Raw genomic sequence first — 25,698 nt, forward strand, 5'->3', positions numbered from 1 at the left:
ATACTTGAATTGTTATACAAATATTGGAGTACTTTAGTGTTTTAAAAAGATATATTAGTCTAAGGACAGGATATGGAGAAACCAATTGATTCCCAATCGGAAAGGGTGTGAGACAGGGGTGTATTTTATCACCCTATTTGTTTAATCTCTATGCAGAACATATCATATGGAAAGTGGGACTGGACCAAGATGAAGGTGGTGTGAAAATTGGAAAGAAAAATATCAATAATTTATGCAGACGATACCATACTACTAAGGCTTTTTACTGTTATCTTTATTCTGTATATGTTTTTGAGATTTTTTTTTGTAAGTCGCTTTGAGTTTCATTTTGGAAAAAAGTGACTAATAAATATAATTAATAAATAATAAATAAATAACAAATACTACCAGAAACCAGTAATGATTTGAAATGAGTGCTGATGAAAGTTAAAGAGGAAAGCACAAAAGCAGGACTACAGCTGAACATCAAGAAGACTAAAATAATGACAACAGAAGATTTAGAAGGTTTGGACTTGGACCTATGGTATTGTAATGTTTGAACTATAGCTGTGGCTGAAAGGCTGACCCAACATTTAAGAATACCCCAGGGTAAGGAAAAACGACAATTTTCACAGTATATGGTGCAGGTTTATTGAATCTTTTTATTGTTTGGACCAGAATCTTTCTATTATTTGTATTTTCTGTAATGCAACAAAAGGTTTGGTTGACATCTTGATTGGTGTTCCTCGATGGCAGCTCCCTGATGAGATGGTGGGGTCTCTTCTTGGTTGATGGTGCCTTGGTTCTTTGGTCTGAAAGGAAGTGGAAAGACAGAGACTTATTGTGACATTCTGGCACTCAAGCTCCATTCTGTTTTTTCTTTATTGCAATATTATGGGACAGGCTTATGTGTATGTAGCAGCCAGACCGGGCTGTTGTTTTTTTCCAGTTTTGTCTTTGTTTTTGAATAACATTTTTCAAAAGTAATTGTTTTGTATAGTTAAAGGCTTCAGAGCTGTTCACATACATTATTGATTGATTGATTGATTGATTGATTGCACTTGTATACCGCCCCATAGCCAAAGCTCTCTGTGCGGTTTACAGCAATCAAAACCATTAAAACAAATATACAAAAACACATATTTTAAAAACAATTTAAAACACAATTTTAAAATTTAAAACAATATAAAAACAATTTAAAAATTATGATAGTAATATTCACAATAGCCTAGTAAGGTAGGTAAGTTTCACTATTCCCACATGAGTGCCTGTGGGAGTAGGAGGCTTGCCTAAGACCATCTAGTGAGTTCATGGTGAGAGGTGAGATTTGAACTGGAAGATCAATCTCAGTCATTACTGCAGTAGCTGACATTATAGCAACCGAGCTGTAGCTCTGCTAACACTGATGCGTGGTAAGACAACTGCAATGCAACCTGGTGAAATGTGGCCAAAATTAACATGGGACCACTGTACTTCATGCTCTGGAAACTTCCAGACTGGATTATTACAATGCATTCTACATAGAGTTGCCCTTGAAGACAATTTGGAAACTTCAGTTCGCCCAAACTGCAGTGGCTAGATTACTGGCTCTGGTTTAGTTATTTATTTAAATAAATAGCAGGAGCCCAGGGTGGCACACAAGAGCACCAAAAACACTCCAAAACATCATAAAAATATACTGTAAAATATATTACAAACACATCCTTAAAAACATATTGAAACAAAACATCTTTAAAAACATCTTTTTAAACAATAAAAAAGCTTTAAAAACATATATTTTTAAAAAAGGCTTTAAAAACATCTTTAGAAAAAAGCTTTAGAAACATTAAAAAGCAATTCCAACACAGGCACAGACTGGGATAAGGTCTCTACTTAAAAGGCTTGTTGAAAGAGGAAGGTATTCAGTAGGCACCGAAAAGATAACAGAGATGATGCCTGTCTAATATTTAAGGGGAGGGAATTCCAAAGGGTGGGTGCCACAACACTAAAATCTGCTTCTTATGTTGTGCAGAATGGACCTCCTGATAAGATGGTGTCTGCAGGAAGCCCTCACCTGCAGAGCATAGTAACTGACTGGGTATATAAGGGGTAAGACAGTATTTCAGGTATCCTAGTCCCAAGCTCTACAGGGCTTTGTACACCAAAACCAGAACCTTGAACTTAGCCCAGTAGCTAATAGGTAGCCAGTGCCATTCTTTCAGCAGTGGGGTGAAATGTTGGTGATACCCTGCCCCCCTGAAAAGTCTCACCACCTCATTTTGCACCAGCTGCACCTTCCAGACCAACCTCAAGGGCAGTCCTACATAGAGTGCATTACAGTAATCCAACCTGAAGGTTATCAATGCATGAACAACAGTAGCCAGGCTATCCTGGTCCGTCTGCAGCTGTCTTACTAGCCAAAGCTGGTAAAAGGCACTCCTAGCCACTGAGGTCACCTGGGCCTCTAATGACAAAATGGATCCAGGAGCACCCCAGACTACGGACCTGCTCTTTCAGATGGAGTACAACCCTATCCAAAGCAGGCAACTGACCAATTATCTGAACTCAGGAACCACCAACCCACAGAGCCTCCATCTTGCTAGGATTCAGTAAGAGTAACAGGGTCGCACTCCCCCTGTCCTTCTCCTGATAAAGGTCATCCATCAGGGCGACCAAGGCTGATTCAGTTCCATAACCAAGCCAGAACCCAGACTAAAATGGGTCAAGATAATCTGTTTCATCCAAGAGTACTTGCAATTGCTACACCACAACCCGCTCAATCACCTTCCATAAAAAGGGGGTATTTGCAACTGGGAGGTAGTTGTCACAAACCAATGTGTCCAGGGTAGGCTTTTTCAAAAGTGGTCGGATCACCGCCTCTTTCGGGGCAGCTGGAACCACTCCCTCCCACAATGATGCATTGACCACACCCTGGATCCACTCAGTTAAACCCCTTCAGCAAACTTTAATAAACCAAGAAGGGCAAGGGTCAAGAGGACATGTTGCTGGCCTCATTGTCACAAGTACCTTGTCCATGTCATCAGGCCACATCAACTGAAACCATTCCCAAGAAGTTGCAGCAGATGTTGCACTGGACACCTCACTGGGGACTACAGTAGTTGAGGATCGGGCATCAAGATTGCTATGGAGGCAAGCAACTTTACCCTCAAAGTGCCTCACAAACAATTCACAGTGGGCCGCCGAAAGTTCCCTTTAGAACTCATATAACTCCTATTTTAAAACAGTTGCATTTGTTGCCAGTTTGTTTCTGGGCCCAATTCAAGGTGTTCACATTAGTGTTTAAACCCCTAAATGTTTTAGGCCTCAAATATCTGAAAGACCACCTTCTTTCCTACAGACCCAGATCAGTTGAGGGGACCCTCTTGGGACTTCACTACCCTGAGAAGCTGAAAGAGGCCGTTCTCTGTGACAGCCACTAAGTTGTGGAACTCCCTCCCCACATAGGTGCATCTGGTACCTTCACTATACAGTTCTTGTCACATGCAGAAGACACACTTCTTTATCCTGGCCTTCAGCACTTGAGATGTATATTTTTAGGACCCAGCTATTCTCTTATTGTGATTGTAATTGTTTCAAACTGTTTTTAATGTTGTATTTTAAATTGCTGTGAGCTGTCTTATGACCTTAGGGTAAATGGCATACAATAACTCAATAATAATAATAATAATTACTAAGCATAAATAGGCTTGTTCACTTATGGTGTGTGTGTGTGTGTGTGTGTGTGTGTGTGTGTGTGAGAGAGAGAGAGAGAGAGAGAGAGAGAGAGAGAGAGAGAGAGAGAGAGAGATGTTTCTCTATTAAATCATATGAATGTATCATTTACCCTCAGCGCTTGGAAGATTACTTTTAAAAAGGAATAAATTACAATTACTGTTACGCGGCCCCAAAAAGGAATAAATTACCATTACAATTACAAGTGTTTTGAAAAGAATTGATTACTTTACCGTTATTCACAACAGAAGTAATCACTACAATTACAGTTGTTACTTTTTTAAAAAACTAGAATGCCTACAAGGTGCTGGCCTTGGCTTCTACACACCTAAGTAGCCTAAAATAACATTAAAAATAAACACAAACACACCGAGGTAGTAGAATAATTGTTTTTATCCATAAGATAGCAGTGGTGGTCTCTCCACTGGTAAGGGAGGAGGGGAGGGAGGCAGAGGCCACCGCTCAGATCTTTATGCATCAAACAAAAGGCTACAACACACACTAAGCCAGCAAGCGTCATCTCTCCCACTCATCCACCTCCTTGACCCTGCCATGCTACCAACTAAGGCACACCCATCTATGCAAATATTTTCCCTGGGGTGCAAAAAAGTTAAAACACTGCAAATGCAGCAAAGATGCCTGAGAGGGCGGCGGAGGCTGCTTTGTGCATCAAGTGCAAGCACAGTATGCTGTCTCTCTCTCTCTCTCTCTCTCTCTCTCTCTCTCTCTCTCTCTCTCTCTCACACACACACACACACACACACACACACACACACTCACTCACACACACTCACACACTCACTCTCTCTCACACACACACGTTGTCGTCTTTCACCTTCACAGTTCTTTATCTCCAGTACACTGCTGCCTCCTTCTTCTTCATCCATGTCCTTACTCTCCGGTTCCTTTCTCCCTCCACTCCGCTCTTTTCCACCACCATCCATTTTTTAAACAGTTGTTTTCTGCACTCTACCCCTGTCTCGCTCTCCACCTCCTCCCTTGTCACCTCCTAAACACCCACACAGTACAAGGGAAGAGCCATGCTGTGCAGAAGCCAAGTTTGAGGCACATGATTTTCATCCACGAATCAGAGCAGCAGAAGACTCCCCTGCTCCCACACCCCAGTAATGCCCCAAAATAATGCTGGAAACATTATAATTACTCCTCAAAAGTAATAAAACAACTCCTCATTCTATTAAAAACAAAATGTAAAGAAATTAGCTACTCGTTCCCCAGAAAAGTAATAAATTACAAGTATTTCAGTATTTGTAACTGATTACTTCCAAGCTCTGCTTATCCTTAGCAGGCAGAGCCCCAATCACTTGAATCAAACTCCATTCATTGTACACAGATTACTTCAGTGTCTGCTAGAGTAGTGTTATTCCAGTGACTTGACAGCTACAGCACAGTATTTTTCTGAATAAAAACTTGAAGACATATTTCACCCCGAGCACGCTGTTCAAACTGTGGTAGAATTACCATCCCTCAAAGGAGGTCACCTGCTGGATCTCTGGGTGAGTTTCTCCGTGTGAGTTTATTTTCTGGGCATTCCTCCTGACTGGAAGGAGAAATGTCCAGAGGCTCGATTTATTCGTTTCATTTATTTCATGTAACACATTAGAGATACTGTAGACTCAAGTCACACTAATGTGCCCTGGCACGCAGTTTGGAAATGATTATGCTAGAGGCGCTCTTTGACCTGGAAAAGAGTCACTGTGCATCTAAACATGCTGTGAGGTTTTAAGTTAAGCATTTGTTTAAGTGCTTCTTTGCAAAGAACTCCCACAGAGTTCAATGGAAGTTACTCCCCAAGAAGTATAGATTTGTACTGTTTGGCAGAGAAATTCTGAAGGTTTACAGTGCAATCCTATACATGCCTATGCAGAAAGTTCCACTGCGTTAGGTTAGGCTTGCTCCTAAGTGAGTGGTATATGATTGTAACCTGTCTCTGTCTCTCTCACACACAAATTTATCTGCAGAATGTCTGGAAATAAACTGTTTCATATTTCAGAGATAATTAAAAATAAGAAAAATTAGTTCAGATTTTTCCAAACAAAATTATACTACATTCCATTTGGTATTGTATCTGCTGAGGAGTTCTTCCCTGTAGGATATATTCTCTCCATCTGGCATGGATGGATAATAAACGGGAATAGAACAAGCTAAGTATCCAGGCTGTTTTTTCCTTTCAAGTCAACCAGATACATGGGTGGAAAGGACACAACCGAGCTATCCTGACACTAATAAAGCCTCAGTGCTTTGGACTGTGGACACAGATGCTTGCTTTGACTGCTTAAATCTTCACAATTATCATTGTAATAGAATGAAAAGTACTCTTAATAGCCTACAACCCAGTACAACATGTGAGGCAAACAAGCCAGCTCAGCTGCCTCAAGCCTTTATTAATACAATTTGCATAGAATTAGCATAATGCTTTACAGCTTTATTTGAAAAACTATTACTTTTGACAAGTTCCCTAACCTCAATTAGCATTTGTGAGGGAAGAAGATCTTCCCTTGGGGGGGGGGGAGAACAGCTTAGTACAACTTGTAAAATAAAACAAAACACCTCCGCCCCGCAAAAAATGCAATGGGCACATTTACGCCTTCTTAGACATTATGAGAAATAACTTGCCAGATATTCTGTTAAATGAAATGGTAATCTGAGTACTTTGTTTTCCTTCGCTTTGTCATAATACTGCTTAAACCTGGAAGTAGTCTTTGCATATTTGCTTCCTCATGCCACCACCTTCAGGTGTAACATACTTCTTTCATGCAGAGTTTCTGTACCAACATTGCCTACATTAGGTTACTGGTATGGAGCCATGGGATTTGCCAACCACACTACATTTTATGGAAGGTCATATATGGACTGGTACTTGTTCTAGCAACATTCTTTGGTCATAGATGTACATAGCTTACTGACCTTCCCACTCCAGTTAGCTTTACTATATGATGTTGAAGTGAAAAGTAGAACTTGTCTGTTGATCATTTTAATTTGTGTTGCTTTTGAAACTCGAGGAATAGGGTGGAACATTAAACAAAAAACGCTAATGCCCATTAAAACGTTTTAATTGTTTTCATATTTCTCTTTAAAGTTGATAATAGCTGGTTCCTGGCAAAAAGGACACACTAGGCAAGATTTGAATTTTTTGTTGTTGTTGGAAGTTTTATCTCCTTTTCTACAACTCTGAGTTGCCTTACTCTTCCCTCCATTTTTCTCCTTCCTGGTATATCAAAGCTCAAATTGACAATTTCTACGCTCAAACAAGAGAATGAACTGCAGCTATGAGGATAAAACAAGCTGCCCGACTGTTACCTGGAAGGACTCCAGACTTTAATAGCTTTGTGAGGTCTCAGAAATTCAACAAGGCTAACTTTTCCCGTTGTTGTATTTCCATGAAATAATTGAATACGTATAGGCTTTGTGTGTATCGTAACAAATTCAGAAGTGACTTTCAATATTCATGGCAGCTTTCATAATTAGGGTTACCAGGTCTCCAGTTTTTGGCTGGAGTCTCTGGTTTTTGGGGGTCCTCTTTGGTTCTCCAGCTAGCACCCCTTAATCTCCAGACTCTCAGCTTCAATTAAAAAAAACCATTAAGTTTCTAGGTGGTCTGGTTCTCGAGATATACACCAAAACGTCAACCCCCCCCGTGTGACTGTTAAATCTGTTTTACAGATCTTTATAACTGCTCCTAGTTCTAACTACAACTCCCATCAGCCCAATCCACTGGCCATGCTGGCTGTGGCTGATGGGAGTTGTAGTTTAAAAAAGTAACTTTTCAAAGCTCTGGCTCTAACTCCACCCACCCTTTCAGGATTGTAGCCAATAAATGAAGCCAGGGTTGTGACTTGTTGATCCAGGCATGCCTAGGCTTAATTTCAATGTCAGAAAATGGTGGTTTTGAGTTTTTGCAGTTTGCGTAAGTAATATGGCTTAAAGGTTTTTTTTTCTCTTGTGTGCAAGAGTCAGACCCTGGGCTATGAAATATGAAAGTATCTAAAATATTAAAGTATTTAAAAGCTTTTCTTTTCTGGGAGTAAAGCAATGCTAATCCCATGTACCTGGAGTAAACCCCATTGAACTCCATTAGGACTTACTTTTGAGTAGACATGGTTAGGATTGTGCCGTAAATTAATGGGACTTTTGAGTAAACATAGCACAGACTTGTGTTTGTGTTGTAAATCTTTCTCCCTCCAATCCTATTTTTAAAGCAATTAGGCGGGGTTTACCTAGGTATCACAGTTTTTATTATGTAGGAAACTAATACTGATTTTTTTAAAAAATGTTTCTCAATGACCAACTGGTTTGACAATAAACTATTATATGGGGTGTATTTTTATACCTGCAAGTGTGTGTGTGTGTGTGTGTATGGAGCCTTTCCAATAACCCTGTGAGATAGGGTTGGTGATTGGAAACCAAGGCAGCTCACTATAAGAAATAAATCCCATTAAAAACCAATAACCATAAAACAATTATAAACAGTTGCAAAACAGCTTAAAGTGGCATGATTCTGAATTTTGGGTTGGGTGAATGAAGTTTATTTATTTTTATTTATTTATTATTTGATTTATATCCCGCCCTTCTTCCCAGTAGGAGCCCAGGGCAGCAAACAAAAGCACTAAAATAATAAAAACAGACTTTAAAATATATTAAAACAAAACATCTTTAAAAACATTTTTAAAAGCTTTAAAAACTTTTTTTTTAAAGAAAAGGTTTAAAAACTTATTAAAAAGCAATTCCAACACAGACACAGACTGGGATAGAACATCAAGAACATTAAATCCCTAAAGAGCCATAGCCGCTACAAAATGAAATTTGAGAATCTCATTAAATTACTTGATGCTCCACCAATACGGGAAAAGATTATGACAAAAAAGACCGCCCAGCCTGAACAAAACCTGGGTGCCAGTATTAAATCTACACAAGAAGCTCCTATGGTTCCCCTGCTTCCATCACTGCCAAATCCCATACCACAGAGCAAGGACTGTGACCAACCAAATGAATCCACACTAACCACGTGGCAAGAGAGAGCTACAAAATGGTCCTTAGTCCTAAATCGCTATAAGCTGGCCCTGTCTAACTATCCTAAACCGGTAGGCTTTTTAAGCCAAAAAGAACATAAAATTTGTCTATTAAAGGCCTTTGGTAGCAATATCTTCAGGGCCTTAAACGTCGATGATATAGCTCATATAGATTACCTGTTCTATAATTACCCCAATGCTCGTGCCATGGTGTCGTTCTTTGACATGAGAAAAGCAAAACTGGTATTTGACAACAGAGACTTACTTTCTACCCATGGTCTGCTAGTGTCAAGAGTTTTTGAGAACTTAGCTGCTCCGCAGACGCTAACCTTCCATCCTGACATAGGTACAAATAAGGCCCTGGAAAAACCAGATAGCAAGGAAGAAAAAGTCCTGATTGATTTGGACTCTGAACCAGCACCCCTTCAAGCTAGAACTTTGGACCCACAGGTTCAGGAAACCCAGAAAGGAGCAGAACCCAATGGGCAAGTACCAGAGACAAAAGAGGAGAAGGAATCTCTTATTGAGGAGGAGAACACTCTGCTCAATTCGTTCTCTGCTCTATCTGCTGCTGCCCAAATGGAGATTCTGACAAGACTTAATAACCTAATAATACACCTGGAAACGAGACTGGCGACTTCCATATATGGGGATCCCAAGGAGAATGAACTTGGTAGACTGAAGGACCACAAGGTAGCCTGTCACGACCATCCTAAACCCTCAGAGAGACCACCTCAAAGACCGGCAGAGGCTAAGCAAAATGCCCCCTTAGTTTGGATTACAGCAGAAATGAACCTACTAGCCCCTGATATGATGCAATCCTCCCCCAAGAAGAAACAGGCTTTTATCGCCCATAATGCTGGAGCATCTGATTGTGTATCTCTGTCCTGGACAGATATGAGATGGCTCAAAGCGAATGAAGAGGGGTCTCCACAGAAGATAACCGCTCCCAAGATTTATCCATCTGGTTCCCTAAAACCAATGCTCTCAAATGTAAGCAGACTTGATCCAACTTTGGACAAAATCGTCCCCTGTGAGAAGGAGACTGACCTGCCATACCCAGCAAATATGAGGCAGAATCTACCACCTTGCAAATCTGCCCCTCCCTGACAAAGAACCAGCCAGTCCATTAGGTATTTGTTGATCCTCTCGTGGAACATCTCAGGTTGGAGAAATAAAGTATCTGACCCATCCTTTTCACAATACCTTACAAAATACGATATTATCCTCCTCCAAGAGACGTGGCTCAGAGGGGGACTCAACCTAAATGGCTTTACAACCCACCTACTGGAAGCTACACCAAGCACTAAGGGGGGACGCCCTAAGGGTGGTCTATGCACACTTATTTCTACGAAACTGCATGCCTCTATCATCAAACCAGACCCCCTTATGGCCCTTGCTGGCCCCTTAATAATTAAATTTGCATGGACATCTTTATTGCTCATCAATGTCTACTCCCTTCCATGTCGCCATAAAAAATCAAGTAATGCTAACATGTTGAGACTTGAAGAATATGTGGCCAAATTGACATCTCTCTATCCTGAAGCTTTGGTGATACTAGTGGGAGACTTCAACGCCAGAATTGGCTCCAGCGACGAAGCCCTATATACGAGCTTTCAGATGCCGGTCCCACTAGTGGATGGGCCTTTTAATGTTCCGGCTAGACGATCAAAAGATAATGGCATTAATTACACCGGACTATGCCTTAGGCAAATGCTGGACAATCTGAATCTAACACTGACGAATGGGAGGGTGAAAGGTGACTCTAAACTAACCCTTCTTTCTGGCCTGGGAACCTCCACTATGGATTTCTTTATTGTCTCCCAGGAGCTATTCCGGGCAGTTGCCTCGTGTACGGTTGATAATCGCCCTGAAAGTGACCACCTCCCCCTAGTTCTCTCTCTGGACTGTGGCAACCAAGCTATCTATGTAGATCAGGAACCAATGCTAGACGCAGATCTTGATATTCGTCCATCCCGTATCAGGTGGCTGCCTAATGTGGAAAATGATCTAAAAGAGACATTAAACTCGCATCGATGCCTCTGCCTTCGCGAACATGTAATTACAGCAACCTCGATAATGACGGTACTTGGGTCTTTCCAAAAATTGATTATGGCCCTGCAAAACGTCCTCCTTCCTAAACCTAAGAATAAACCTTGGAATACTGTATTAAAATCCAAACCTTGGTTCGACCATGACTGTGTAATGCAAAAAAAAAAACTAATTACAATATATAAAGCCTATAGAACGGACAACTCTCAGTCATCATTTATGGAATACCTCGAACTGAAGAAACAATACAAGCAACTAATTAACCGGAAAAAGGAGTTAGCACAAAAAGAAAACTGGCAACGTCTGTTAAAAGCCTCCAGATTAAAGGATTCAACTTCATTCTGGAGGCTGGTTGGAAAGGGATGGCCTAAAGTGCCTCCTAATTTGGATTACCACATCTCAGTGAATGCCTGGGAGTCCCATTTTAACAAAACTTAGGCAAGAGAACACTTACACATGTTCAAATTCAACCTCAAGGACCTTCCCGACTGGCCACCTGTGTCCATCAAGGAGATCTCTAGTCTTATTGCTAAAATGAAATCAAATAAACCTCCTGGGGTGGATAACATCTCTGCTGAGGTATTTAAATCGAATGTAGACTGGTGGGCCCCAATATTAGTGTCTCTCTTCACATACATAGACCATTCTATCTATATCCCAGAAGGCTGGAGCCTTGCAATAATTATTCCAATTTATAAAAAAGGCTCAAGATTTGATCCCTCCAACTATAGACCAATCAGCCTCCTAAACACCATTAGCAAGCTATATGCCAGTCATCTGCACGAGAAGCTGAAAGACTGGATCGAACAAGAAAATATCCTAGTAGAAGAACAGGCCGGTTTTAGAGCAGAACACTCCACTGTAGATCACGTCTTTGTCTTGCAACATCTGATGGATAAATATACAGCCAATCGTGGTGGAGCTCTCTATGCGGCCTTTATTGACCTTAAATCAGCCTTTGATTCGATCCCTAGGGACAGACTTTGGGAAAAATTAGAAGCTACTAATAAGTGCCTCCTATCACTAATACGTGGTCTCCATGATAACAACTACTTACGTATTAGATGTAACAATGCTGGGCATCTATCCAGGCCTATCCCTATTTTTAAGGGAGTCAAGCAGGGGTGCATACTAGCCCCCTTACTGTTTAACGTCTATATTAATTCTTTAGGGCCTTTCCTGTTGGCAGGAGTGCATTAGCAGGGGAAGAAGCTGATGACATTAAAGGGAAGGACTTGGATTGTAGAATCAGCAGCTTCTACACACTATTGATAAAGAAACCTTGGCAGGAAGACGCTAACAACAAGAAAGACGCAGACAGGGAATGAGCCTGAACTTACTATCGTCGCCAAGCAGGATGTTTTGAGGATGGGTGAGAGCCGTTCTCCTTTCAGCTCGTGCTCTTGTTGCTCCACTGCCCTGTTGCTGCGGGTTGTGCCTTTCACCGTCGCCATTATAGCCGGGGTCCTTTACCTCCTACATTGCCGCTGCCGCCGCCGCCGTTTGCCCGCTTGTGTGCGAGTGCTGCCGTTGCTGCGGCCGCTGTAGCGGGCTGTGTTGAGGCCATTGTTTGGGGCACCACCTTTTGGTTTGTGTCGCTGCCGTTGCTGCTGCCTGTCCGCTTGCATGCTGTGCTGTTGCCCGGACGCCTACCCTCGGCCTTGCGCTGCCGCTGCTGCTGCTGCCTGCCCGCATGTGTGCAGGTATCGCCGCTGCCGCGGCCGTCGTTGTGGGTTGTATCGCTGCCGGGATACCATCATCGCGGCTTGTACCATCGTCGTGCTGTTGCCTGCTCGCTTGCGTGCTGGTTTTGCTGCTGTTTGGGGCGCCCGGGTGTTATTATTATCATCATTCCAGCCTGTGCCATCGCCATCGTTGCCGCTCCCGCCATTGTGAATCGTGCCGCCGCTCAGGTTTTTACTATTATGGCCTATACTACAGACGTTGCCACCATTGCTGCTGCTGCTCCTCGCTGGTTATTGGGGCGTTGCTGTTGCTGTCGTCTGTCCTGCCAGTTGGCTTGGATGTGAATACCATCCTAGCATTGGCGTTGTCACTGGACACTGCTGTGTTTTTGCCTGTTGGCATGCCATTTAATATAATCTGATACCATCTTTACTACTTCACTTTTACAGCCATTAATTTGATTGTTGTTGCAGTGTTAGATTGATTGTGTGATAGTGTAGTAGTAAATGTATGTTTGAACATAGGAGTGTGGATAGTTTATGATTTATTTTAATTACAATGTATGTTGGAATGTATGAGTGTGGATAGCTGATGACTTAAATTATCTTACTGTGGTCTCCAAGGAGTGGTTAGCAATTTCCAGGGTATACGGGGTGGGTTTTCGTTTTTATTATTATTTAGGATAGGCCTGTCCATTAGGCAGCAGGGATAGGGGCATGTGTAGACCGGGGGGGTGGAACAGAGAAGGATGGGGGCCAAGTTATACCAAGATTGGGCGGCAGGCGCTGGATTGATGCTAGGGGCAGACAACGTCAATTTAGAGGAACAGGGGATAGATGCGTAATACCCATCCCCTGTTCCGGGTCTGCCCAAAACCAGAAGTTAACTGGGGGACGCAGGATTCCTACCGACCTTCGACTGCTGCTGTGTAATGCCAGGTCTGTGACACGAAAAACATCTGTCATCCATGATATGATACTGGATGAGTGCGCAGACCTGGTGTGTATTACGGAGACCTGGCTGGACGAGGCCTCAGCTCCCATTCTTGAGGCCATGTGTCCGCCAGGTTTCCATTATGCACAGCAACCGAGGGTAGGAAGGCGGGGAGGTGGAGTGGCAGTCATCTATCAGGAGTCTTTGATTTTCACCAGGCCTCCGCTCCCAAGGACCAAGTTTGTTGATTGCATGTACTGGAGGTTGGGCCCGAAGGGCAGTTTGGGGGTTCTGCTTGTGTACCGCCCGCCCCGCTGCATGGCAGACTCCCTGACCGAGGTGCTGGAGGTGGTCTCGGATGTGCGAACACTGACCCCAGAACTATTAGTATTGGGGGACTTTAACATACATGCTGAGACCACTCTCATTGGAGCCCCTCGGGATTTCCTCGAAACCATGGCTTCCTGGGAACTGCACCTTAGTAACATTGAGCCCACCCATGTAGCCGGTCATGCTCTCGACCTTGTATTTGTCCTGGGCGGGGTGGGGAGTGTTCTGAAGTTGGGGGTTGTTTCTTTCACCCCCGTGTCATGGTCAGATCACTATCGGGTGAATTTTGACTTCTCAATGCCACATACCCTCCGCAGGGGTAAAGGACCTATTAGAATGGTCCACCCCAGGCGCCTGATGGATCCGGATGGTTTCCTGACTGCGCTTGGGGAATTGGAACCTGCTGAAGGTCGCCGGGTCGAAACCCTGGTGATGGAGTGGAATGAGGGAATCACCAGGGCATTACACCGGGTGGCTCCGAAACAGAACTCAGACAGCACTGTGGTATACATCCCGGTTGCGCAGTCTGAGACAGGAGGTGAGACGACTAGAATGCCGGTGGCGGAAATCCCGTTCTGAAGGTGTCCGGACACAGGTTAGAGCAGCAATAGCTGCCTACCAGGTGGCAATAAAGGCAACAAAGAAGGATTTCTTTGCTGCCTCTATTGCATCTGCAGAGTGCTGTCCCAGGAAGCTGTTCCAAGTGGTCCGAAGCCTGGTCGGTCCAGTTGCTCAGGAACCCTTGGAGCATTCTAAGGCTTCCTGTGACAAATTGGCTAGGCACTTTGCTGATAAAGTCAAGTACCTGAAGAACTGAATTCCGTACGCTGTGGATGCAATAGGGGATCCAGAATTGAGCAGCTGCAATCCGTTTCAATGGGATCGGTTCCGGCCTCTTCCTTCTGAGGATGTGGACAAGGTACTTTCAACGGTGAAGCCTACCACCTGTCTGATTGATCCCTGCCCATCATGGTTCCTTATGAACTGCAAGGAGAAATTGGGCGAGGGGATCAGGGCAGTGGTATATGCATCCTTGAAGGAGGGTGTAATGCCACCGGCCCTCAAGGAGGCAATTATAAAACCTATTTTAAAAAAGTCCTCCTTGGATGCCCAAGTTTTGAACAACTTTCGCCCTATTTCGAATTTGCCATTTTTGGGCAAGATCATTGAGCGAGTGGTGGCAAACCAGTTATCAGTACACTTGGATGAAATGGATTATTTGGATCCATACCAATCGGGTTTCAGGACTGGACATGGTACTGAAACAGCCTTGGTCGCTCTGGTAGATGATATGAGGAGGGCATTAGACAGGGGAGAATTCACCTTTCTTGTCCTCCTGGATCTCTCAGCGGCTTTTGATACCGTCGACCACGGTATCCTGTTAGATCGCCTGGAGGGATTGGGAATAGGAGGCACTGTTTTGCAGTGGTTCCGTTCCTTTCTCTCTGACAGGCATCAACAGGTAGCATTGGGACAGGAGGTTTCAGACCCTTGGCCCCTCACTTGTGGAGTGCCACAGGGTTCTATCCTCTCTCCCATGCTATTTAACATCTATGTAAAGCCACTGGGAGCCATCATCAGGAGTTTTGGGCTGCGGTGTCACCAATATGCTGATGACACGCAGCTCTATCTCTCTTTTAAATCCTCACCGGAGTTGGCTGTGGAGACCTTGTCCAAGTGCTTGGAATCCGTGAGTGGGTGGATGGGAAGGAACAGGCTGAAGCTCAATCCTGATAAGACCGAGGTGCTACTCGTGGGTGACAGGGGGAGGTTGGGTGTTGCTGACCTGAGGCTTAATGGGGTGAGATTACCCCTGAATGATCAGGTCCGCAGCCTCAGGGTTGTTCTTGATTCCAAGCTGTCCATGGAGGCGCAGATTTCAGCAGTGAGCCAGGCAGCTTGGTATCAACTACACCTCATACAGAGGCTGCAACCCTACCTCCCTATTCATCAGCTCCCACTGGTGGTACATGCCCTGGTCACCTCTCGGTTAGACTACTGCAATGAGCTCTATGTGGGGTTACCCTTGAAAATGGTCCGGAAACTACAACTGGTACAGAATGCGGCGGCTCGTTTGCTTACAAACAGCCGCCGCCGTGATCACATTACGCCAGTGTTATTTCATCTACATTGGCTTCCAGTTGTTTTCCGGGCCCAATTCAAGGTGTTGGTGTTAACCTTTAAATCCCTATACGGTCTCGGCCCAGTTTACCTGAAGGAGCACCTCCAGTACCACCAATTAAGCCGCCCGACTAGATCAACCACGCAGGGCCTTCTCTCAGTCCCACCAACGAAAACAGCTAGGTTGGTGGGGACTAGAGAGAGGGCATTCTCAGTGGCAGCCCCCACTCTCTGGAACTCCCTCCCGTTTGATCTTCGCCATGCCCCTTCCCTGGATACATTCCGCCAGGCCTTAAAAACCTGGCTCTTTGGACAGGCCTTTGGGATCTCCGGGGTAGGCTAATCTTTCTATGATTGTTTAAAATTGGTTCTATATTGTTGACTGCATTGTATTTTATTCTGTATTTATATTGTATATTATTTTGTATTTTATGGAATTTCAATATGTACGTCGCCTAGAGTGACTTCGGTCGGATAGGCGACACAAAAATTACATTTTATTATTATTATTATTATTATTATTATTTAGTAGACACCTTGATGCCCATCTGCTTACATCCGCCCAGATTATCCAAAAGACCTCTGTCCATTCTTCTGTATGCAGATGATATAGCTCTTCTATCACTGTCGTGCATTGGCTTAAGGCGCTTGCTTAGTGCTTTTGCCAACTACTGCAGAACTGAATCACTGACAATCAACTATAATAAGTCAAAAGTTGTAGTCTTCTCTAATAAGAGGACAAAGCATCGCTGGCGGATAAATCTAATTGACCAGGTCGCCTCCTTTCGTTATCTAGGGATGATCTTCCACTCAAAGGGAGCGTGGCGACTTCAAGTAAAGACTGCCATTGCCAATGCCCGGAAAAGTACGAAGGCACTTCTCTCCTATTATAATAAAGGGGGTCAATATCTTCCGGTAGCTATACAGGTTTTTGAGGCAAAAGTCATCCCACAGCTGTTGTATGGGGCACAAGCCTTTGTCTATGACAAATACACCCCGCTTGAAAAAGTTCAAAATAAATTCCTACGTGCCATACTTGCCATTCCATGTTGTGTCCCCAACTATGTTCTGCGCTTAGAGGTTGGACTTCCTACAATAGAATCCCGCATCTGGATGTGCAGAATTAAATCGTGGCTAAAGATGATGTTTGCCCCAGTGGGTTTGGCCCCCTACATCTTATCTGACCTTTTCCAGTCTAAATGGAAAAAGTCGATTAATGCCAAACTACTAAACTTAGGGTTCTCCACTCCCATGATTTGTCATCTGGGTTATGTAAAAGCAAAAGAACATATTCTCCAACGAATCCTCGATATTGACTTTCAAGCCCATCTGACCCTGGCTACAAAATTCAGGATTAATGCAAGGCCATTTGTACCCACTAATTATCTAGCGACTTTGACTATCCCTAAATTCAGGAAAGCTTTCACACTGGCCAGGTTTAACATCGTACCCTCGGCTCTTTTAGAGGGCAGATTTTAAAAAATCCCCTACGACGAGAGGGTCTGTCCCTGTGGTGATGGGGCAGTAGAATCAGTCGAACATGTGCTATTGCACTGCCTATTCTATCGTGACCTTAGATCCCACCTAATTACCCCAATCCAACAAAACATTCCTGGCAGAAATGAGGCTTTCTATGTTGATTTTCTTTTATCTGATCAATCCCCCCAGATTTCAACCAAGATAGCTAGCTTCTGCTCTGCCGCAATCCATTGCAGAAGAACTCTCTTAAATTGATTGATAATTTGATGATGTAGATTTGATTTTAATGAGATTTTAACTATCCCATGCTTTTATTGAAAATTTTGCTCTTTTAATGAAGTTAATGATGTTTATATTGATGCTGGTCTATGACTGCAATAAACCTATTCATTCATACATTCATTCAGACTGGGATAAGGTCTCAACTTAAAAGGCTTGTTAAAAGAACAAGTTCCTTATAACTTGAGGGTACAGTTTTCCCTGGTTGAGTAAGCCCCATTGAATACATTGGGACTTGCTTCTGAGTAAACAAACATAGGATTGCACTATTTATTTATTTATTTATTTATTTATTAGATTTATATACCGCCCGACTAGCGAGAGCTCTCTGGGCGGTGAACATAAAAATATCTATAAATATCTTTACAGGTTGTGTAAATAATAAACATATTTGATAGTCATGCTTATATAAATATTTTGTACTGTGTCGCAATAAGTATCCGATTTCACACTATGGTTGTACAATACTTCCTCTACAATTTAAGTATGTCTTGGGGTGGTCATGGTTCTCCATTGTTTTCATCCTGAGGGGCAGATAGGCTGAGAGATGGTAAGTAGCCCATGGTCACTCACTACAGTTTATAGCTCATTTCCATTTTGAGAAATTAATTAAAACAATTTACATGCAGGCAAAATTTATTAAGTAGATTCACACAATAAGAACATAAGAAGAGCCTGCTGGATCAGGCTAGTGGCCCATCTAGTCCAGCATTCTGATGAGGATAGAATGAGTCTGGTTTCCAGAAAGACTAAAAAGGGGTTAAAACGGCTGAGCATACCAAGGTCACAGCGGCTGGCACTGAAGCCATAAAAACCTTGAAGCTGAAGTAGCAGTGTGGGGGTTGTATATGTTAGTGAAGGAAGGCATTAGAAACTGTCTGTTAAACTTATTGAGCTTTGCCAGTAAAAGTCTCATCTTAAACAAAAGGACTGGATTTTCTTCTTTGTTTTCTCTTCAGCACTAAACACACGCTGTGCGCCACTCACACACACACACATGCACACACAACAAGGGTTATGGGCCCAGGAAGAGTGGCAAAGAGCGCGTGCAAAGTGCAAACATAAATGCAAGTGAAGAATGAGTTGTATATCATCGGGATCGGGAAGCTGTGGAAAGCCAATGGACAGAGAGCTGACAGGAAGCTGACAGGACTAACTGGCAAAACAAGAGCGATGGCTGTAACCTTATCTGCTGGAATGCCTTTGGAACGCCTCAATGAGCAGAATTATTCCTGCTGGAAAATGCGAATGGAAGCATTCCTGACAAAGGAAGACGTATGACGAGTAATAGAGAATGCTCCACCGGCTGCCCCACCGCCGGCTCCTTGGATACGTATGGAGGAAAAAGCGAGATCGTTTTTGATTCTGGCCATGGATGACTCACAGCTACTGCACATCCAATATAAACAAACAGCGAAAGAGATGTGGGACACTTTGAGAGACGTGCATATCAAGAAGACGGCAAGTAGCAAGATTTATTTGGCGCGCAAATTGCACCAAATGAGACTGACAGAGGGTGTATCGATGTCTACTCATTTGCTTGAAATGAAAAGGTTGTTTGCAGAGTTACATGAGAGAGAGGTCGTACATTCTCCATTACAGCAAGTTTATATAATGCTGTCATCACTGGACTCCACCTGGGATCCCCTAATTAGCTCTCTTGAAGCGATGCCTGATCATGGATTGACAGTACAATACATTGAAGGGAAACTGATCCAAGAATGGGAGAGATGTGCAGAGACAAACGAAAAACATGACAGAAGAACTGAAAGAAGTGACAAAGAAACGAAAACTTTTGGAATTAAGGCGTGTTATAAATGCGGATCAAGACAACATTTGCAAAGAGACTGCAAGAACAAAAGGTATGGACATAGACAGTCATATGTACAAGTGATAAAAATGGCAAGTGCCAAGAAGAAGGATGATGAAAGTGCTGATTGGGTTGTTGATTCGGGAGCCACCCATAGCATGATAAAGAACACAAACTTATATAAAACTATGCGTCCCACAAAGGAATCTGTTTTGCTGGCTGATGGCACGTTAAGGCAAGTTGTGGGAAGGGGTACTGTGTATTTAAATGTACTGAATACAATCATGACAGACGTGTTATGTGTTTCTGATCTGGATAGTAATATCCTTTCTGTAGCAAAAGTAAACAGTATGGGATATGTGGTAAAATTCAAAAAAGGGAAATGTGAGATACAGTAAGGAGATAATATATGTGTCACTGGAAGCCTTAAGAATTCATTGTTTTATGTAAGACTAGGTCCCATGGGAAGGGTGTGATGTTCCTATATTAATGTATATATGGTAAGTGTTGGTTGTTTAGAAGATACATGGTAAGTGGAGTGAAAGAGGAGGGGGAGTGAATGAGCAGTAGAATGCTAGATGATTGGCTGAGTGTTTAAAATGGCTGAACGTATAAAAGGAAGAGTGAGAGTGGAATCTGGGGGGGAGAAGAGAAAGAGTGGGTTGCTTGGTGGGGTTTGAGAGAGTTGTTTGCCAGGAGAGAGTGGAGAAGGAGGGGGGTGGAGTTTGGATTAGTATTGAGTAAAACCATATGCTTATGTGCCTTAAGAAGAAATCTTGTTAATCTTGTTAGCTTTGTTATCTTTAATAAATACTTAATTTGGTTTACCAAAGGCCTGATCCTTGGCTGGGGTTTCACAGACCAGAAGGGAGGGTAAGGTAATGACCAAGGCTGAAGGGGAACTGTAACAAATGGTGGCAGTGGTGAAGAGAATAACAATACCAGTATTCAGAGTCTCTGGGAATACTAGTATTAGGACGTGACTTGTGGTTGCCTAGCAGGGGGATCTGTTGAGATCTGTGCTAGAGCGGGGAGAGCAACAATAAAATAAAGGACAGTCCGGACTGGTGGAGTCCCTGGTGGTGCCTAGTGACAGGCAGTAGCCACGCACAGGTAGGAACCTGACAGGGAGAGCCAGGGAAGGGCGTCACAAAGGGCATCAAAAATAACAAATGAAAAACCACATAAGGATTGTGTGCACATCTGGCATAGAAAGCTGGGGCATGCCAATTTCGCTACAATTGAAAAAACACCCAAACATAGTGAAGATGTGACATATAAAGACTGCCAGAGGCATGTGGAATGCGAGGTTTGTAAACAAACCAAAGCAACAGTAGCTCCAATAAACAAAGACACCATAAGCAACACTAGCCGACCATATCAAACTATACACATAGATCTAGCAGGGCCGTTCCAGAGGTCGTATGGAGGTGCTAGATATGTTTTCATCATCATTGATGACTATACCAGATATTGCACTGTATACCTGTTGAAAACCAAAAATGAAGCAGAAGGAAAACTTAAGCAATTCTTGAAAAAGGTTGAGGTGCAACATGACACACATGTGAAGCAAATACGCTCAGACCAGGGTGGGGAGTTCACAAGTCACGCTCTGGAGCAATATTTACTAGAAAAGGGAATAGAACATGTGAAAACAGCACCATTTTCACCGTTTCAAAATGGTTTGGTGGAAAGAAAAAATAGGACACTTCAAGATGCGACCAGGGCAATGATGCAGGACTCTAATTTATCACACATGTTTTGGGGAGAGTGCATTCTTTATGCAACGTATATACAAAACAGGCTCCTCCACAGAGCGTTGAACATGTCTCCATACGAGAAGCTGCACAAACAGAAGCCTAGGCTGCAGCATATAATACAATTTGGAGCTAAATGCTGGGTACATATACCAAAGGGGAGAAGGCATGGCAAACTAGCACCCAGGGCACAAATGGGGTATATGCTGGGTTTTCAGAACGCCTACAATCGAGTATGGTTGCCACACCAGAAGCAGGTTGTTTTTAGCAGGAGTGTACAAGCTCAGAAACCAGAATGGGAGACAACAGTTCTGGTGGATTTAGAAAACACAAATAAAAGGAACGAAACAGCAGACCAAGACATAAAACAGGAGGAAACAGAACCAGTACTTGTGAAACATGAAGAAAGTGAATCTCAGGTAATGCCCAGAAGGTCAGAGAGAACAAACATAGGGAAACCTCCTGAGAGTTTTCAGATTAGCCACATAAAAGCACAAGAGGCGAATGAACTTACACTGCGTGCAGGAAAATTGATTGATGATGAAACGGTATACCTGGAATGTATCAAACCATAACGTGAAAACTGTGTAAAATAAACAAGTAACTACCTGTAAAAATATAGTTGAAAAATGTCTGTAAACATGTCTGTAAAGAAAATAAAACGTCTTTGCTGGAAAGGTGGGGGCTGATGAGGATAGAATGAGTCTGGTTTCCAGAAAGACTAAAAAGGGGTTAAAACGGCTGAGCATACCAAGGTTGCAGCGGCTGGCACTGAAGCCATAAAAACCTTGAAGCTGAAGTAGCAGTGTGGGGGTTGTATATGTTAGTGAAGGAAGGCGTTAGAAACTGTCTGTTAAACTTATTGAGCTTTGCCAGTAAAAGTCTCATCTTAAACAAAAGGACTGGACTTTCTTCTTTGTTTTCTCTTCGGCACTAAACACACGCTGTGCGCCACTCACACACACACATGCACACACAACAAATCCTGTTCTCACAGTGGCCAACCAAGTGCCTGGGGGAAGCCCACAAGCAGGACAATACGTTTAAAGCACATCCAACTCGCATTTAAAGCGCACGACTTCCCCTAAAGAATCCTGGGAAGTGTCGTTTCCCCCTCACAGTTATAGTTCTCACCACTCTTAACAAACTGCAGTTCCCATGATTCTGTGGTGGGATTCATGTGCTTCAAATGGGTGTTGAATGTGCTTTAAATTAATGGTGTGGATCTGCCCTAGGTATGATGTGCATTCAAGAGTGAATTGAAAAGAACAATTTTAAAAGATACTTCTTACTCATACTCATTTCTCAGACCTCTTTCTGAAGTGAAGGGTCAAATCTGTAAAGAGGTTTGGAGCAGCCACGTTAAAAGATAAGGGCAGGGCATTCCAGGCAGGGGGTTGCCAACCCTGCTTGGATATGGATGTCTTTGCAGAGGATTCCTAGTCAAACTTTACCAACAGCACAATCCAAACTATATCTACTCAGAAGTAAGTCCTGTTGAGTTCTATGGGGTTTAATCCCTTAGTAAGTGTGTTTAGAATTGTAGCCTTCAGGAGCATCCATCTTTACTCCCCAATGCTCCCATCTAACATCTCCACAACACTAGGCTCCTTTGTCCCTACAGTGGCCTTCTGGCGACTGGCCTGGCCTGAAGGCACTTAAACCCTTCTTGCTGAAAGCAAGTAGGCTAGATTAATTGTTTCCTACCCAGGCTCCATCTTTTAGCTAAGATTTCTATTTTAATTTCCAATCAGATATTTTTTTAATTGTATGCTCCAAGCAACTGTAATTGATGCTTAATGTATCATGATTAATGACATCACTTGGGCCCACCCCATGACATCACTCAGGCCCACCTCCATGACATCACTAGGGCCTGCCCCTCAAATCTCAGGTTTTGCGATGCTTCTGACCTGCCAACCCTAGGTCTTACTAGAGGGAAGTGATACAAGTGGTGTATTTACTCTGGCTAAACTATTGAAATGTAATGTCAAATTATCTGGAGATATATGTGGAATCCAGCAATTGTCCCTTTAATGCCCTATCTATAGCCTATTTTGGGGTCTGAAACTGCTTAATAATATGCTTAAATGCCATAGTAGAAAGTAGCAACTTAGAGCTGTGTAAGAACAGATAGTGTCTCCTGATGTTATAATGGAGTAGTGAGAGCTACTGTGCAGTGTCAGACATACAGCTGATCATAGAGACTCAGTGGCTCTTTCATGTGGTTAGATTTCATGAAGCCTGGGAACACTGGATGAACACTGGACAACAGGTTTCTCATAAGTTGTTTTGGCTACAAAGGGTGAGATCATGAGCAACTGTGTGGAAACAGAATAGCAAATATTCAGTGAGTGTTTCCTTTAACGTGGCAGTACCACCTATTGGCCATAGCAATGACTCATAAACTTCAGTCTTTCTGGGCTATAAAGAGCAGCACAGTGCACAACACCTCAGGCAGCAGAAATTGAACATAGTACAGTGTCCTGTCAAACTGACCCATGGGAGACTCCCCTGTACTATCAGGGAAGGGAGTCTCCCCAGTTGCTGAATGGTATGGTATTATCCGCTCTTTTAGGTATAAGCTGAAGTGTTATGCCGTAGAGCTAAGTAACTAATAAACCATGTTAATTAGCACAGCTGATGTCAACTTTCATTGCTTATCTGGACATGTTTAAAAGAACCATTTGCCAGACAAAATTGATGCCAATACATCAAGTAGCTGGGAGTGCAACTAGAGGAGCTCTGGGGTACAGAGGCAGACTGGCCCCAGTAATTAGGGTTGTGGGAGTAACTGACTGGGGTGGAGGTTTAGGGAAATTGACCTGAGGTGAGAGCCACTTGGAGGTTGGTGTCAGCAGCAGTGTCTCTGAAGTCTCTAGAACAGCCTTTCCCAACCAGTGTGCCTCCAGATGTTGTTGGACCACAATTCCCATCTTTCCTGACCATTGGCAATGCTGGCTGAGGCTGATGGGAGTTGTGGTCCAACAACATCGAGGCACACTGGTTGGGATAGGCTGCTCTAGAACCTGTCTATAACCCCCTTTAAAGTCCCTACTGTCATAGGCTGCCTCGATTTATAGAAATTGGCCATATTTGATTTATATAAAATATGTGGAAAGGAAGTGGTGATGTTGCAAAAAATACAAGCCGAAATGAGAGTAAAAAGACATAGCACCAGTTAAAGAGGTTTTTTCCTTTAAGTTTTGTTTACATCTGTTCTACGTCAATGTTCCCTGTAAAGTATTGACCATTGATAAGGAGTCCAGGCATTCAGCCAACAACTGTGTATAGCTGAAGCTGTTAAGAGGTGACTCAGAAGAACGTATCAGAATACAACATCAGCATCAAGATGCAGATTTAGGATGAGAATTCAAATGTAAGTTAAAAGTTAAAAGATAGCAGCAAGAGTATAGCATGAATATGAGCACGCACTGCCAAAGTATAGCTATACAAAGTATACAAACAAAAGCTATAAAAGACAGACAGCTTTAAGGATTTTTACCAGTTGTCCCTGACGCTGGTCAAAGAACAAAGAAGACAATCTACTCTGGGTGTTAAAGTCCACAAGCAATGAGGTTGACATTACTCCTGTACTGATGGAAATAAAATGTGACGTATGCTGTACTTTGAAATGTAATAGTGTACATCCCATGTATGTGCTGTGTAAGAGCTGTATTCTGATATATGGCTATGTCCATATGTAGCATAAAATATATAGGAGGGAGGAGGAGGGGAGGGCAGATTTGATCATTTGCATGCTTTTTGAGTTCAGTGGGATTTACTAGCCTAGCAAATCTTTATTAGTACACCCACCCACCAGTAAATACATGAATTAAAAAGCAAAGCAAAATGAAAAATTGCTGGTTATGATTCACACCTTTCTGTAGCAGAATTCTTATGAAAAAAGGAATGAAGATACAGAGAACCAAACATCACAGTGTACAGGGAGAGAGATTTTATTAAGTTTTTCAGAAAGACTTGTAGTGTGTAATAATGCTAAGAATTATTGTGTAATGTGCTGCTATGTTCTCATGTTTCTATTCAGTTTCACTAAAATTTCATACTTCTAGTGCTCAGTGCTTCAGTGGCTTTCAATCTGAATTTGTGTTCTTGGTTCATTGATTACATTTAATGTGTCCATAAGCTAGGGCTGGGTGTCCATTTAGACCAGTGGTTCTCAAACTATTTTGGTTCGCGGCTGTGACGTCCTCCCCCGGCACCACCTGTGAAGCTCTCACTTTGTGGCTACCAGCAGACAGGAACGTCAGGTTTATTCTTACCCTTTACAGCACTAGCACCGATCTCAAAAGATCCCACTGCTAGGCAGCACCACCCGACACTCTGTAACCCTTCTAGCCAATAGACTGTGCCTAGTCTCTGCCTGGCTATTCCGATACCTTGTGTCAATGGGTATAGGTAATTTGTAAACCCCCCTGCAGCCCCTTGACTCTGAGGCATACAGCCCTGGGTTTCTCTGTGGGACTGGATACACTTTCCTCCAATCTTCCGCTGCCACCATTTGATACAACTG

At 43.0% G+C, this 25,698-nt stretch overlaps 1 long non-coding RNA gene across 1 annotated transcript in view; it reads right to left on the reverse strand.

Moving 5' to 3' along the window:
* Positions 1-703: 703 nt before the first annotated feature.
* Positions 704-25,698, reverse strand: part of LOC133382268 (uncharacterized) — a 28,109-nt gene continuing 3,114 nt past the window's right edge. The window contains exon 3 of the long non-coding RNA XR_009761883.1: positions 704-791. This is a non-coding gene — a long non-coding RNA (uncharacterized LOC133382268). The remainder of the gene's footprint in view (positions 792-25,698) is intronic.

This window comes from Rhineura floridana, chromosome 3 (assembly GCF_030035675.1).
Source record: "Rhineura floridana isolate rRhiFlo1 chromosome 3, rRhiFlo1.hap2, whole genome shotgun sequence".
NCBI lineage: Eukaryota > Metazoa > Chordata > Lepidosauria > Squamata > Rhineuridae > Rhineura > Rhineura floridana.